The sequence below is a fragment of the Lissotriton vulgaris genome, chromosome 7 (assembly GCF_964263255.1).
Source record: "Lissotriton vulgaris chromosome 7, aLisVul1.2, whole genome shotgun sequence".
NCBI classification, from domain to species: Eukaryota; Metazoa; Chordata; class Amphibia; order Caudata; family Salamandridae; genus Lissotriton; species Lissotriton vulgaris.
Genome location: NC_141695.1, coordinates 1,078,424,630 through 1,078,441,176, shown reverse-complemented (window position 1 = coordinate 1,078,441,176; position 16,547 = coordinate 1,078,424,630). Strand labels below are relative to the sequence as shown.

At 44.6% G+C, this 16,547-nt stretch overlaps 1 protein-coding gene across 1 annotated transcript in view; it reads left to right on the top strand.

The window, feature by feature from the left end:
* The window catches only part of LOC147702949 (uncharacterized), a 4,293,369-nt gene that overhangs the window by 4,014,590 nt on the left and 262,232 nt on the right, over window positions 1–16,547 (top strand). The gene's annotated exons all lie outside the window — the stretch shown is intronic.

The window sequence follows — 16,547 nt, the reverse complement described above, 5'->3', positions numbered from 1 at the left end:
GTATAAACCTGGTTGTAATAACCGGATATATGCTGTGCTTGCAGTTGCAATTCAAACTACTGCTACTATTCATGGTAGTATTTGGACAAAATTACAACTTCTTTTCCTTGCCTTTCCTACACTGGAACGGACGTGCGGGTGCGGTGTTACATGCTCTTCAAAGTAACACTTAGTTCATCCAGTGATCGTCTACTCTCGATAGATACACATATGCTATCTAAGAGTCATGAATGATCCATGAATGATCCAGGCATCCATCCATTCAAAGTATATGCACACATACAGTTTCTGTTTCACCCACCCAGGCTGTTCTCCTTCCACCCATCCTTGCTTCATCATTCACCCAGCCATGCACCATACCATATTCTTTCCTTCCCAGCCACCTCGGGGACCAAGCAAACACATATCATTCTTCTTTGCCAGTCAGCATTACATTTTTCATCCTTCCACACTTACGTACACCCTTCTTTCGCTTTTTGTTCATCCCATCCATCAAGTTCATCTCAGATCTGATTGGGATTCTTCTTGCCAAAAACTTCACAGCTAAGTCGAAGTACATTTAGAGGAGGCTACTACATGGTTTATTTATAATACACCTGTGCAGAAAGCACACTCTGCAGTCTTCAAACTCAATAAGTAAGGAATATATAGCTTACCTCTGCCCGCCACCACCGTGTGAATCCTCACAGGCACATTGGTGTCGTCCGACACTTGCACCGCATCCTCCCCAGAAGTGTTCCCCTCATCCACCAGCACCACCACCTCCTTGCTGGCCCCGCCACCAGATGTTCCACCTACAAAGTACATTTAAGAATGTTAGAATACACCACTCACTACTATATAATATTTGGTCTAGGAATAAAGAAATGTGAAAAAAACAGAAAACAATGTAATAATTTGTGACTGTCTATTCTAAAGTAAAAATGTCCCTTTTTCCAGGGAAGGCTGTTGTCTTGCTGCACTTTTTGGCACAACTGATGAATGCTTGCTTTTTATTTTTAACACGCACCACTTTTTCTCCTAACAGACAGAAGCTTGACTTCTAAGAACACGAGCAGGATCAAATTCTAACCAGGTGAGAGCTCGGCTCGACCACAAGAAATGTGTCCAATTAATCGTCAGCACTAAGCACTTTTCCATTTTCAGTTAAACGTTTACTTTTATGACAAACTTGATTTTAATAAATGTGTTTACTTTTAATAAAGCTTTTAAACTTAAATAGACTCTGTGGTTCTTGGTCCTCCAGACTAGAGTGGCTGAGCTAAAGGTTTTGCAATTTTTTCAAGCATGAGTCCGTGCCTCTGACACTTCTTGACTCTGACTCCGTACTCTTGTCCTCCGTTGGATAATCATCATTGGGGATCAATCATCGGTGACTTTGGGAGCTAAATGACTCTGCCACACTATCTAGTCAGTAAGGATATTGGGGGTTCAACTACAAAGTCTGTTATCACTGAGGTATGTGGAAAGTCTAACAGCGCCTATTATAATTGATAAGCTAAGCAATGCATTATTTAGTGTCCATAGTTCTGTTTGTGCAGATTTGTCCTAGTAGAATGGATTGTCCTCCTATCCAAACCAAAAGTAAAGTAGTATCCTATTCTTTATTGATGGTCATTCACCTTTTTATTGTTGGCTATTGTCAAAGCATAAACATTTAGAAGACTTGAAAAGACATTATGGACAATCCCAGAGGACTGCACTCAGTGCATAGAGCTATTGCTGACTAGAATGGGAGTCCAATGGAATTGCCAAATGTGCAATCTTAGTTAGCTACACAGACAGACTAATAAGAATAATCTAGTAATACCACAGGGAGTCATAGTCGAGGCAGGATAAGAATTTAGATACAGTCTACAAGAAGATCAAAGACGATTTAGAAAAAATCGAATGAGGAACGCTAGGAAAAAATAAGTACTCTATATTAAAATTAAAACTTACTGGGGCCAACAAAGGAGCCCTCGCCTGCCCGATCCTGGCCTGCATCCTGAACAGCACCCTCCTCCTCCTTCTGTGTCCTCCTCTTGCCCCTGGGGGAAGCTGATGTACAACATGAAAGAAAGAAAAACAGAAAACATGGATGATATTTGTCAACCAAATCAAACATTTCAAAAGAACTAACAATATATTTTGGCGAAATAGCAAATAGACAACTATTCCACGGGATATATTATTGACCAATCTCATGTGGTCTACTACGTTATTAGTATTGCTTGATTTGCGGACCGTCGAATTGGAAACTTCTTATGTAACTCACTAAACAAAGTACTAAAAAGGTTTGCCTAGGATTGGCAGGCAGCAGCCCGCAGCCCGCAAAGTGACAGCCAAAGTCCATCGTGATTGCAGATCAGCGACAACACTAAAGTTTCCTACTACATTAACCAGTCATTAAAATACTCAAACTATCAATCCACCACCACTATTTCTTCTTATCGCCATGTGTACAAAGGAAGGACTGGACTTGAGTCTGTAGGGGCTGATTTAGAAGCCCCTTGCGGCTCTTTTGCTCCATTGTTGCGTGACGTTTGTGACGCAGCGGCAGCACAAAAGAGGCGCAATGGTGCAGCGTATATTAACAACGTGACGCATATGGGAGATGCATCACGTTGTAAAGCCCTGCGCCATCAGGGGGCGTTCCGGCGCAAGGGAGGGCGTTCCTGCGCAGGAACGCATCCTAAAAGTGGCTGAGGGAAATCTACAAGATTTCAATCACTCACTTTAACGACAATGATGCGTGACTCAAACCCTGCGCCTGCTTGAAGCAGACGTACGGCTTGAAGCAGCATTGGGGAGATAGGGCACCCCAGAGCAGTGATGGAGCTGTGCCATCGTTGCGATGCAACTCCAGCAATGCGCCGCCTTTACGGCACAGATGCGTAACGCTTTGGTGACGTTTTGGGCCCATGGTGCGCCGCATTGTAAATACAGCGCACCATGGGTGATGGTGGCATGGCGCACAATTACTGGCGCATCCCTGCTACTTTGCAGGGATGCGCCGGTAATTAAAAATCTGAACCTTAGTGTGTAGCATTACGCAGTTCTTTAAACTACACTCATACATAATTTCACAGGCCAATGAAATGAACACAAAATCGAAAACAAATAAGCATAGTAGCAACACTACTGAGAAGGAGAGCAGTGCACCTGAAATGCACAGAAGATTTTGAAATATAATTTACCTACAATGTAAAGAGCAGCATTATTGCTCTTGGTAAAAAACAAAAATTTGCAATATAATAACACAGCAGGAGAAAACAGAGTAGTAAAGAAATAGCTACTACTACTCACCAAGCCCGGGAATCTCAAGGCCAAGCAGGTCGAGCAGATCTCGTTCACGGGTCAGGACATCTGTCCAATGGTGGGTGGCCTGGTTGTAGGTGCGCCGGACCCGAGAGTGGTGGTACATGGCCCGGCACACCTTCTCCCACCGCTTCCGGCGCTCCCGGATCCCGTACCCGACACCGATCCTGCCGCCTGCCATGATGGTCCTGGGGAGGCGGCACTGAACATAAAAAATGAGTGCGCCCACCTCCTCCGGGCTAAAGATCTCCCTGGGTACGACCTGCTCCCCCTCAAACGCCTGCACGGGAGCCGGGCACGGTGTGCGGGACCCTTCCCTTTCTCGGGATGCTTCCCGGCTCCCTTCACCATGGTCTGGGCGGAAAGGAATAAAGAAAATAGAATAGGGAAGAGAAGAAAAGAAAAGAGTTTAAAAAAGTAGTTTAAAATTAACCAAAAGTAGCAGTAAACACAAAAATATAGGGCTAGAAAAATAGAGGGATAGATAATAAGTAAAATAGATCAAAAACAACTTCAAACAAGCAAAGGATGGCAGAGACTTAGAGAGGATACAAAAAGCATGCCCAGAACTATAGCAATGAATGAGAAACAAGATGGCCGCGCCCGTTCACGACCGCGCGGGTAAGTTCGCGCGAGATTTACCTCGCGAACACTCGCAAAATTGTACTGGCGAGTCGCACACTTTGCGAGATTACACTTCGCGCCCGGAAACGGAAATGCGTCATGCAAACAAGATGGCCGCGCCCTTGAACGACCGCGAGGGTAACTTCGCGCCTTGCGCTACAAGCCGCTCGCGAAAACGCACAAAACCTTGCGATCTAACACGCCGCAAAAAAACAAATCGCATATTCGCACGAATTTGCGGCTTCCGAATCCCGCGAAATTGCAGAAAAACGAGTTTTGCAAAACTGAAAGCACTCGGCAGGTGCAAGAGTTCACACTCATCATTAGTATCACTCATCATTGGGGACTTTAATCTTTGGCGTAATGGTACACTTGACTCAGCTCTTGGAAACCTACTTCAAACCTGTGTCAGCTGTGGTCTCTCCCAACGGGTTTTTACAGCCACCCACAAAGCTGGTCACCTATTGGATTTGGTCTTTGCGGGACCAGATTTGGTGGTTATGGGAGACACCTTGCCAATGGACTGGACAAACCACTCCTTAGTTCAATTCTTCCTACATAAGAAACTGGATTCACATAATGTACCGGCCTCAACTAGAGAAATTAAATGTAGAGATTGGAAAACGCTCTCACGATTGCACTCGTCTGGTGAACTGTTCCATCTGGAGTCGCTTTTAGATATAAACAAGGGTGTGGATGACAACTATAATTCCTTTTACACCAGCATTTCATCAGTCGTTGACTTACGTGCTCCTCTAAAAAATCGTATCTTTAGAGGTAGAGACTCTGCTCCTTGGTTCAACGACGATGTCAAAATTGCAAAACTGGACTGTAAACAAGCAGAGAGGAAATGGAGACGCGAGTACAATGAATCCTCTAAAGAAATATGGAAAAATAAGATTCTTGCCTATAAAAGTCTCATTAAAAGATCGAAAGCTGACTATTACTCCTCTTTGATCTGTAATACCACCAATAATGCCAGGAGTATCTTTAACATCTTAAACAGCGTTACCAACCCGGACGCGTACAAGAATGTGATTGTCCCGTCCCAAGATCTCTGTGACAATCTTGCCATATTCTTTAAAGAAAAAATCGATTTGATTCTTAAAGACTTAGACAGCCCCCTTGACAGTAACTGCCCCCCGGAATCTGGACCTGTTCCACCGGTTACCCCGTTACCAAACTCAGCTTTGACTCTGGAAAGCTCGTTGCTCAGGTTCCTGCCGCTCACTTTTGAAAAATTTTCTAATATAGCAAGAGGGATTGTTTCCAGCTCTCCTTTGGATCCGCTCCCCCCTAAAATTTGGAAGGAATTTGCAGACAAGCTTTTCCCCTCACTCCATCTTATCTGCAATAAATCCCTGGTGACTGGCACCGTCCCTGCTCACTGGAAATGGGCGTTAGTCTCCCCCCTGCTTAAACAACCCTCGTTGGATCCTGAGCGTTCAAAAAACTACCGACCGATTTCACTGCTGCCATTCCCCGCCAAGATAGTTGAGCGGGTGGTTAGCAATACTCTTTCCACCCACTTGGAACAACTTCTCCTACTTGACGAGGATCAATTCGGCTTTCAGCCGGCCCATGGGACCGAAACAGCCCTCATCACCGCTATGGATGAACTTCAGAGGCGTGCAGACAGAAATCAGGCATCTTTCTTGATCCTGCTTGATATGTCTGCCGCCTTTGACACAGTTAATCATAAGATCTTGCTGAAGCGGTTGTCTGAGGCAGGGGTGAGAGACTCAGCATTGAGTTGGTTCCATTCTTTTCTGCAGGGCAGGCAGCAGGCGGTTTCAATGCCTCCTTTTCAATCACCCTTCTTCCCGGTGCTGCATGGTGTGCCTCAGGGCTCTGCCATCAGTCCTATTCTTTTTAATGTCTACCTCAGGCCACTAATCTCGCTTATTAAAGGTTTTGGCATTCAAATTGTTAATTATGCCGATGACACGCAGATGATCCTCTCCTTGGAAGGAGAGGAGTCCATCTCTGCGGAGGTTCTATATAACTGCCTAAGGAACACTGCAAGCTGGTTAAAGGCAAACTCGCTTCAGTTTAATGCCGGGAAAACTGAAGTGCTTTTCAGCGCTGGAACAAGGATCCCTCGACCGTTTCCCAACAATTTCTGGCCCCCGGAATCCGGTTCCACCGTACGGCCTGCAGACTCTGTCCGTAACCTAGGAGTCATGCTGAACCATGGGCTCAGTATGGATACCCATGTACAGAAAACATCAGCCTGTTGCTTTGCCATCCTTCGCTCACTCAGGAAGGTTCTGCCCCTTTTACCCTCCCATGCTCGTGCCCAGGTGGTTAGATGTACCATCCTGAGCAGGTTGGACTACTGTAATGCCCTCCTGCTCGGGTCCCCTGAGTATCTACTGGACAGACTCCAAAGGGTCCAAACAGCAACGGCTAAATTGGCGTTGGGGCTGCCTAGGAGATCTCATGGACCATTTGCCTTGGCAAAACTACATTGGCTTCCTCTTAGACAGAGGATCCAATTTAAAGCCCTCTGCATAGTGTTCAGGGCTCTTCACGGATGTGGTCCAGCTCCTCTTAGGTCCAAGTTTGTCTGGTACACTCCTTCCAGATACCTTCGCTCATCGGATGCTAAACTGGTAGTCGTTCCCAGATTTAGGAAGGTTAGAGCTGGTGGTAGATCCTTTCAGGTGGCTGCCGCCAGACTCTGGAACACTCTCCCCATCGAGATTAGGGCTATGAATGAACTTATGCAGTTTAGGAAGAGGGTAAAAACCTGGCTCTTCCCTGGCTAGCCTTTCTCCCCGGATCTACTCTGATGCCTCTGATTCTATCTGGTTTGGATTTCTGTTAGCGCCATGATGCCTGCAATGGTGACAGTCGCGCTTTACAAATTCTTAAAATAAATAAATAAAAATAAGTAACCATTCCCTGTAGTGCTTCCTGACTGGGGCCCCTCCAGAGTTCAGTTGCTAGTTGCAACAATTGTATGACCCTGCTCTGACCCTCACAGCAGGCTCATAGAATAGCTACAAGTAGGCCACAAAGGTCCTGGAAAAAAAATTGCACTGCAACAGAAAGCAAATTACTGATAAGGAAGCAGGTGCCAGACCTGGAATTTTAAAACAGTGACACATTAATAAACTAACCCCAAATTAATTCATGTCAGTTGAAGCAGGGCAGGTGTGCTTGCTTTTCCCCCCCCATAATCTACAGTGATGATGAACCAGAGGGTGGCATTGATGTAACAGAGGGTGGCATGGGTGAAACAGAGGGTGGCAGTGGTGAAACAGAGGGTGCTGGGAACCTGTGATGATGAACCAGACGTAGAAACAACATAGTCGCAACCGTTGCGAGCCGACAAGTAAGTTTGCGATTGCGAACTGGTACCAAACCCTCGCGAACTGGCAGAAACCCTTGCGAACACAAAAAAAAATCGGCAAATTCGCGAGAATTCGCGGATTTTGCGGATTGCGAGTTCGCAAATTCGCAAAATTCGCGAACGCCAGATTCGCAAAATTCGCCCATGCTTAGATCAGATGTCCCTACGTAAAACCAAAGGGGATGATGGACAGAGTGTTGAACAATGCAAGCACTCACCCCATGTCAAATTAACTGGGTTTAAGCCATCATCATTCTTTAGCTAACTCCACCACCCCAGTTCAGACACAGCCATATGCAAATCAGTCTGACCCTGTGCCTCATGGGAACATCCAGCCCGAACTGCCAAGCCATGTTTTCCCTGAACCGGAAAGAAGCATCCTGCGACCGGTTTCTGGCTAATCAGCCATTATCAGCCAGGCTAGCGTGAATCCAGTGGCAAAGTGAGCAAGGGACCCACATCTGGGCATACCCTGCCAATTTAGGGCAAACAAAGCAAAACCAAAGGAGATGATGTGCGGAGTGTTGACCAATGAAAGCACTCACCCCCAGTCAAATGATCTAGGTTTAATCCATCATCATTATTTAGCTCACTCCACCACCCCAGTTCAGACATAGCCATATGCAAACCAGTCTGACCCTGTGCCTCATGGGAACAGTCCAGCCCGAACTGCCAAGCCATGTCCTCCCTGGACCGGAAACAAGCATCCTGCGACCGGTTTCTGGCTAATCAGCCGTCATCAGCCAGGCTAGCTTAAATCCAGTGGCAAAGTGAGCAAGGGACCCACGTCTGGGCAAACCCTGCCATCTTAGGGCAAACAAAGCAAAACCAAAAGGGGTGATGGACGGAGTGTTGAACAATGCAAGCACTCACCCCCAGTCAAATGATCTGGGTTTAATCCATCATCATTCTTTAGCTCACTCCACCACTCCAGTTCAGACATGGCCATATGCAAATCAGTCTGACCCTGTGCCTCATGGAAACAGTCCAACCCGAACTGCAAAGCCATGTCTTCCCTGGACCGGAAACAAGCATCCTGGGACCAGTTTCTGGCTAATCATCCGTCATCAGCCAGGCTAGCTTGAATCCAGTGGCAAAGTGAGCAAGTGACCCATGTCTGGGCATACCCTGCCAACTTAGTGCGAGCAAAGCAAAACTAAAAGGGGTGATGGATGGAGTGTTGAATAATGCAAGCACTCACCCCCAGTCAAATGATCTGGGTTTAATCCATCATCATTCTTTAGCTCACTTCACGACCCCAGTTCATTCATGGCCATATGCAAATCAGTCTGACCCTGTGCCTCATGGGAACATTCCAGCCTAAACTGCCAAGCCATATCTTCCCTGGACAGGAAACAAGCATCCTGGGACCGGTTTCTGGCTAATCAGCCAGACTAGCTTGATTCAAGTGGCAAAGTGAGCAAGGGACCCATGACTGGGCATACCCTGCCAACTTAGGGCGAACAAAGCAAAACCAAAGGGGATGATGGACGGAGTGTTGAACAATGCAAGCACTCACCCCTAGTCAAATGATCTGGGTTTGATACATCATTATTCTTTAGCTCACTCTATGACCCCAGTTCATTCATGGCCATATGCAAATCAGTCTGACCCTGTGCCTCATGGGAACAGTCCAGCGCAAACTGCAAAGCCATGTCTTCCCTGGACGAAAACAAGCATTCTGGGACCGGTTACTGGCTAAACACCCATCACCAGCCAGGCTAGCTTGAATCCAGTGGTAAAGTGAGCAAGGGACCCACGTCTGGACATACCCTGCCAACTTAGGGAAAACAAGGCAAAACCAAAGGGGATGATGAATGGAGTGTTGAACAATGCAAGCACTCACCCCCAGTCAAATGATCTGGGTTCAATCCATCATCATTTTTTAGCTCACTCCACCACCCCAGTTCAGACATGGCCATATGCAAACCAGTCTGACCCTGTGCCTCATGGAAACAGTCCCGCCCGAACTGCCAAGACATATCTTCCCTGGACCGGAAACAAGTGGCACTTTAGGTTTTTAGGCACTAGAATGTGTTTATTCTTTAAAAATTTGTACCTCCGGCTCCCTAATTGGATTTTTGTCTTAACTATAAAAATATTTCCTATTTTTATAAATTGGTGTTGGATTTTTATTGGGTGTGGTGTCTTACTCATTTAATGTATTGGTGTTTTAAATTATTTTACATGACTGTCTCCTAATATTAAGCTTGCACACTCATTGCAAGCTACCAAGGGTTGTGCAAGGGATTGATTTATTAATACTTTCACTGGACCATATATTGTGATTGTGGCTTTATTACTAGTGGTAGGTCCCTACCTACAACTACTAATAAACCGCCTTCTAACAATGAACATGACAAATAGAACACAACTATGACCCATACGTGTAGTGTTGGGTGCAGAATTCCCCGCAATCCTGTGTGCATTTGTAAAGTGCACTATCACTCTGGAGAGATCCTGCCACTGATGCAAGACCAGTCAGGCCTGATCCATGGACTCATCTAGTTGAAGAGCCAAGTCTTCAGCTTTGTGTAGAATGCAACAATTTTAGAGGTGGCATAGACATGTAGGCCATTGCAGCCTTTCGGAGCAAAGTAGCCTGTCTGTTCTGGCTGCTGCATATGCATTGAATGTGTGCAGGTAGGAGTCTGACTGAGCAAGGCTGTCTAGGAGGTTATTGAAGGTTATTGAAATCTGAGGTGGTTTTGAGGTATGCTGGGGAAGTGTTGTGTAAGGCTTTGAAAGTGTGTGTCAGGAGTTTGAAAACAGCAATGGATAGAGAAAGAGTGAATCTGAGGTGCAGTGTGTGTTAATAGTAAGAGGTTGTGCCCGTCCTGCAGCCGTGCGCTGTCCTCCACAGCAGATGAGGGGGAGGTTACTGCTTTGTCATCAGAAAGACTTACATTGAAGGTCAATAGAAAGTCAAGAAAAGACATCATTCTTCCTATGGTAGTCTGATGGTAAACAACATCTGCATTATATGTTGACATCTGTATCAGGTAAGTAAGCAGCTTCTTATACCATGTGTGAGTTTTATGACTCACTTTGTAAGGCTAAAGTATCTGGTCCTTCTTATCTACTCTGCCCAGGTACTTGTTGTAATCAAGTATGCAGGTGGGCTTGTGGACTTTGGCCAACTGACCCCAAACTGTGACCGGGAATATGCTCTTATCATGGATTGTAATGAGCACATACTCATCCCGCCTATCAGATAATTTGAGCTCGTACAGATGTTAGAGTGCCACTCAGTTCTCTGACATTTTTGAGGGGTTCTTGCAAGCTTGTGGGGGAATAATTTGTGGCAACATCAAACTGTGCCGCATGCCATGGTGCCAGCTTTTTATAGATCACTGAACAGTGCTACTCTTATATGGAAGTTGACCACAAAAAGGTTATGATCTTTATGAAGGACCACTTGGTCAAACTCCCATACAATGTTTGCTGTGACCCCTAGAATGGAAGAGCAACCTACAGCATTTAGATAATAATCCTTTCCTGTATACGCTCTCAGTCTGTATACATAACTAGTAGAGATCTCACACAACATGTATGTTTTGATGCCATAGCAAGCTCTATTGCGTGATATGCTCTGCCTGAACAGCAGCAGCCCTTTGTAAAGGACAAACAACTCATCAATGGCTACACTACATTTATAAATGACCGCCAAGCAGGCAGTCATCTATAATGCATTGACAGGAACAGCTGTCACTGCAGTTCCTGCCAATGCATTTTACTGTTTGGCGATAGGCTGCGTCAGCATGACACAGCCCTGTAACACACGTTTCAAAAAGAAAATTCCGAAACTGGAGTTTCTTTTGGAAAATAAAGAAATGCTTCCATGCCATGGAAGTCATTTACCATGGTGGGAGAACCATTACTTGCATTTTACTGTCCCTCACCACCAAGGTTTATCTGACGGTGACGGACAGTCAGAAAATGGCTATGGGTTCATCTATCTTGATTGGGTGGGTGGACATATAGCCATTTCTCCAATGGATCTTACTCCATCAGGCCGTTGGAGAAGTTTGGCCATGGCAGAAATGGAGTAGTCTCCCCGTGGCCAAACTTAAGGTCCTCCAACAATTACATTTGATGGGTGAACCACTATATTGGCAGGGAGGTACTCCACTGCGATGGAGTACCCTCTCCACCAAAATATAAATCAGGCCCCTAGTCCTTTCACTTCTATACATTATTGCAAACCAATCTGAAGGCCTTTTCCAAATATTGTATCACGTGACTCTAACAACCTGGAGGCCATGGATTATGATTTACCAATCTTTATGTATATGAGACCTACAGAGAAACCTTAGGAGGTGCCTGACCAAGGTTACATTAGGGGCAGTTCAAAAACTGCATATTGTAGAACATTTAATAGTACTACAACAGACTACTTGTGGGACCTCCAACTGGACTGCAGAAATTTCGGCACGTGTAAACCTACATTTTAGTAGTAAATGTGGAATGGAATAGGGGAGTGCTTGGAAAAGGGGGCATACTTACTAATCAATGGGAGAGGTTGGAGTAATGGGGTGTTTACTCCACTAATAAGTAAACCCTTTCCTATTATAAACTGTATTGTAACGTTTAAGAGAAATATTAAAAAATAATGAATATTTAATTGTTACTATTGGTAGATCTCCACCCTGGTTGCAAAGATCCGTGCCTATATTTCAAAAGTTACTCGGAGTAACTTCATACTCATAAACTTAGCTCCATCTCCCAACCCAATACTGGGTTGGAGATAAGTGTATACTTTGTAATATATTTACAGTGGTGAATGGTGAATAGACAAAGGTAGAAATTTACTACAAAGTGTACAAGTGCATTTACAGGTGTAGATTTACTGAACCAAGCTTCTCACATCCTGCAGCATGGCTGAATTGTGTACTGTTATATGAATCTGGATCGAAAGTGCATTCTCATAGACAGCAATTTATATGTCATGCATGTTCAAACATATTTCCCAAATAAAATGAATGTTGTTGACTTTCCGGGGATTTTATGTGCTTTACCGATAGGCAATGAATACATTGTGGATTCCTGTTTACTCCAGTTTTGGAACTTTCAAAGATTCACAAGCTTGAATCATTCCCCATTGTTGAGATGGGAGTCCCCGTTATCTCAAAATAGCAATGCAAAGTTAACCTAAACTAGAAAAAAGGCCTGGGCCCATTTCAGTTTAGTAACTTCTCTTAGTTGTTTTGTAAAAGAGACCAAGCATAGGTTTCAAGCCATCAAAACACCCTACCCTCTAGAACACTTCTGAGAAAAAACCTCAGACATTCAGATTTTATACTGCATGTAGTGCCAGGGAGTCTCCACTTAGCTCTGCTCATTTTTTTTTAATTTGAACAGCGTCAGGGTTTTATAACCCATTTTTTCCTTCTTCATTGCCCATTTACTACCAACTTCTTCAATCTACAGTTCCTTTCTCGTGACTTTAATATGTCAGACAAGGAAGGAAAAATCTCTTCAGAGCCTGTGCCACCTGCTCCAATAAAAGGCTTCATACTGATGACCCTCAAAGCGACTGCATCTATTGCCTATATCCAAACCACCAGGCTGAAGAATGCTAGGTGTGTTGTTCCTTTTTTGCCAAGACATGATGAGATTGTGAGGGGCGCCTACTTATTTATCTTCAAAAGCTGAAAGCCAGAAAGGAACTACTTTCCAGTGAAGATAGTGATGAGGCTTCTTCTTCATCTAGAAGACCTCGCAAAAGGGAGAGATCACCTCACACTCATTTATCCAGCGAGCACGCTAAAATAGACTCCAAAAAGGCCACTCATGGTCCTTACAGGCATAGTCCATCTAAATCTCCTCAAAGAATAGGAAAGTAGATAAAAGGGCATTGCTCAGGGGACAGTAAAACAAAGAATTCAAGTTCTGAGCCGCCTAAATCTGCATTGTTGTTGACGCAGAGTGATGTCCACCAAATATCAGACTCCAATCCTACACCTGATGCCAAAAAACTACTAGAACAGATTGACAAAACTGTTGCAGATTTCCATAGAATTGAACAAAACAAAAAATCAAAAAAAATTAAGAAGGACGTGAAATCCTATAACATTGAGACTACATACCCTTAACAGCATAAAGATTTCTATACCAACAAATCTTACCCACGATATCAAAACAGCCGCCCTTGGGGCTGCTATAACAAATGCCAAAATCTCGTAGGGTTCTCAGACACTTCCGCAGAATCCTCAGACAGCTCAGACCCTGGGGAAGGCAGCAGTGCAGCCAGGAGAGGCGGAGCTCATCACAATACTTTTTTATCCAGAGGAGCTCAGGACCCACCACAACGTGGAAAAGTAAAGAAAACCCAAAGATGGCACAATCCGCTAGGCGAATGGAAGACCCGCAACAACTACTACCAATGGTAGAATCGGGATCCCCTTCCCTACCTAGCATTGACACAATCCCCATTTTTAACCTGTCAACCTTCACTTTGGCAGAAGATGAGCTATCTTTGCTCAAAGAGGGTTTATCCTTTGTCCCAACAGTCCCACCCAACTTTATGGAACTATAGACAGAACTTATAAGATTTTGTAGGCGGATACGTCTCCAGGCTTTCTTCCAACTGCACCCTACACCAGAAAACTATGCCAATACCCCTTTCCACCCTCCTTCTACTTTTCTCCCATCAGATGGGATGATCCCTGCGGAAGTGGTGACTTTTGAAAAAGTTATTCTGAAAGAACTGCACAATCTTCAGAATAAGAAAAAAATAATTCCCTACAACATCTCATTGAAAGAAAAGCATGCAATTGATCAGCTCAAAACCAACGATACCTTGATAATTAAAAGTGCCGGCAAGGGCGGCGGTATAGTGCTTCAAGAAAAAACTGCCTACATCTCTGAAATCCAACGCCAACTAGAGAACAAAGAGCACTACAAAAGTCTATCCCATAATCCAACTAAAGAAATACAGGCTTTAATCCTAAAGGTTACAACAGAAGGGCTTGATGCCGGCTTTCTATCTAAAAAATAATTCAATTTCCTTAACTTGAAGACCCCCCGAATCCCTGTGATTTACACACTTCCAAAAGTGCACAAGATGCGAACAACCCGCCAGGGAGGCCGATAGTTTCTGCATGTGGGTCAATCCTTGAGCCTCTAGGCTCATATGTTGACTTTTTTATCAAGGAATTTGTTCCAGCTACCCAATGCTTTGTCAGAGACTCCATGAATATGATCAATATGATCGAACACCATCCCTTCGATCCCACATCAGAGACTCTAGTGACCATGGACGTAGAGTCTCTCTACACTAACATACCCCAGACATCAGCACTACTAGTTATTCACAAAATTTTGGAATCACGTCCTTGCCCCCATTCTGTGCCCAGTACATTCATACTTCAACTCCTTGAAATATGTCTTACGAAAAACTTTTTTATGTTCAACAATATTTTCTATGAACAAATCAAGGGAACTTCAATGTGAGCAATTTTTGCCTCAAATCTGGCCGTGCTTTTCACGGACCAGCTTGAGCCTAATGTAATCCTCAATCCCTCGAATCCATTCTTCACAGGGATAGGTTTTTGGCGCAAGTATATCGACAACATTTTCATCATTTGGAAACAGGACGTCGATTGCCTGCGCCAATTCCTTCATTGGATGAATAACAACTGCCTAGGGCTTACATTCACCATCACCACCAACAATGAGTCAGTGTCTTTTCTAGACCTCACAATTTTCCATAATGTTGGTTTTCCACTCACGCGGCTTTACCGCAAGCCCACCGAGAAGAATACCCTCTTGGCTTACAATAGCAATCATCCTAGAGCCTTAAGAGACTCCCTCCCCTATTCACAATTTCTGCGGATAAGGCGCAATTATTCATGTAAGAATGATTATTTTCAAGAAGCAGCGATTCTAGCATCTAAACTAAATGAACGTGGTTATCCAAAGAAAATAGTAAAAAAATGCCTCCAAACGCGCCTGGTATTGTCCCAGGGAGGTCCTACTCACCCCCAAACCAAAAAAAGATTTGAAATGCATTGCATGCGTGACTACCTTCTCACCTGTTTCACATAAGTTGAGGAAGACTATACTCAAACAGTGGCCCATCATCAACTCTGGCATTCTTGCTATTGATAAACCCCTATTCGCCTTCAAAAAGAGTAAGAATCTCAAAGACCATCTTGTCAGGGCAGCTCTCCCCTGCGCACCATCTGCTTCCACTCTTGACACTGTATGGGGTCTGTCCCCATTGTTGGCCATTCGAAATGTGGGGGGGGGGTGCCAACTGTAATTTGACAATTGAAGGAAAAAGTTTCACAATTAACAATGTTACTGTGTACAGTCGCTCCTTTTCAAATTGCAATACACCAAATGTTATATATTTGATCCAATGCCCCTGCCTGAAGGTATACATAGAGCAAACTACTCAAAAAGTCAAGACCCAAATTGGACAACATAGAAGCCGCATTCGATGCGGGACCCTGAATGCCCCACTGGTTGACCACTATGCAGCGTTCAAACACACTGAAGATGACCTAAAGTGGACTGTACTTAAGGTTTTGAAACTACCTCCCAGGGGTGGCAACATGGGACAATTGCTGAACAAGGAAGAGCTCAAATCAATCATTCAAATTAACTCCATACAGGATGGACTTAACAGATCAGAAGACTGGACTAATCTGGTATAAATCCACCCCAGTACGTGAAAGAACTTTACAAATCTGTTATGAATCCATCTCCCTTCCTGTCCTGATCTTCCGTTGAACCTCCCCAATACCTGTACAGAAATGTAGTTTATTAATTCCTATGTATTGCACTTGAGCTGATGCTCAGTAAGAAATTGTTTATTTACATGGATTATATGCTCTGGTGTCTTGATGTGTTTTGATATATATTGTGAGCTGAATCGGTCATGTCACCGGGTGCACCCTTTCACACATCCCACCCTTGCCGTTTCGGTCCCTCACCGATTGACCACTTCAAAATGGCGCCGTGTTTCGGTCGGTCTTTGACACTCTAGGGTAGTCCCTCGTCTGTCTCCACGACTCCAGAGATGCACGCTTAACATGCTCATCTCCGCCTAGCCTATATGCACCAGCTATCACGCTGACCGGCCGGGACCCACACGCCCGCTTGCTGTGATCACATTGAGGTAAGAGCAATTACAGCAACACGCTTACCCTTCACCTCTATCTTACCGTCCTACTGATCACCTTTCTAATCCCCACAGGATCACTATGAATTGGACTGCTCCATTGCGCAGCGGCCTCTTTTAAGCCTCCCACGATCG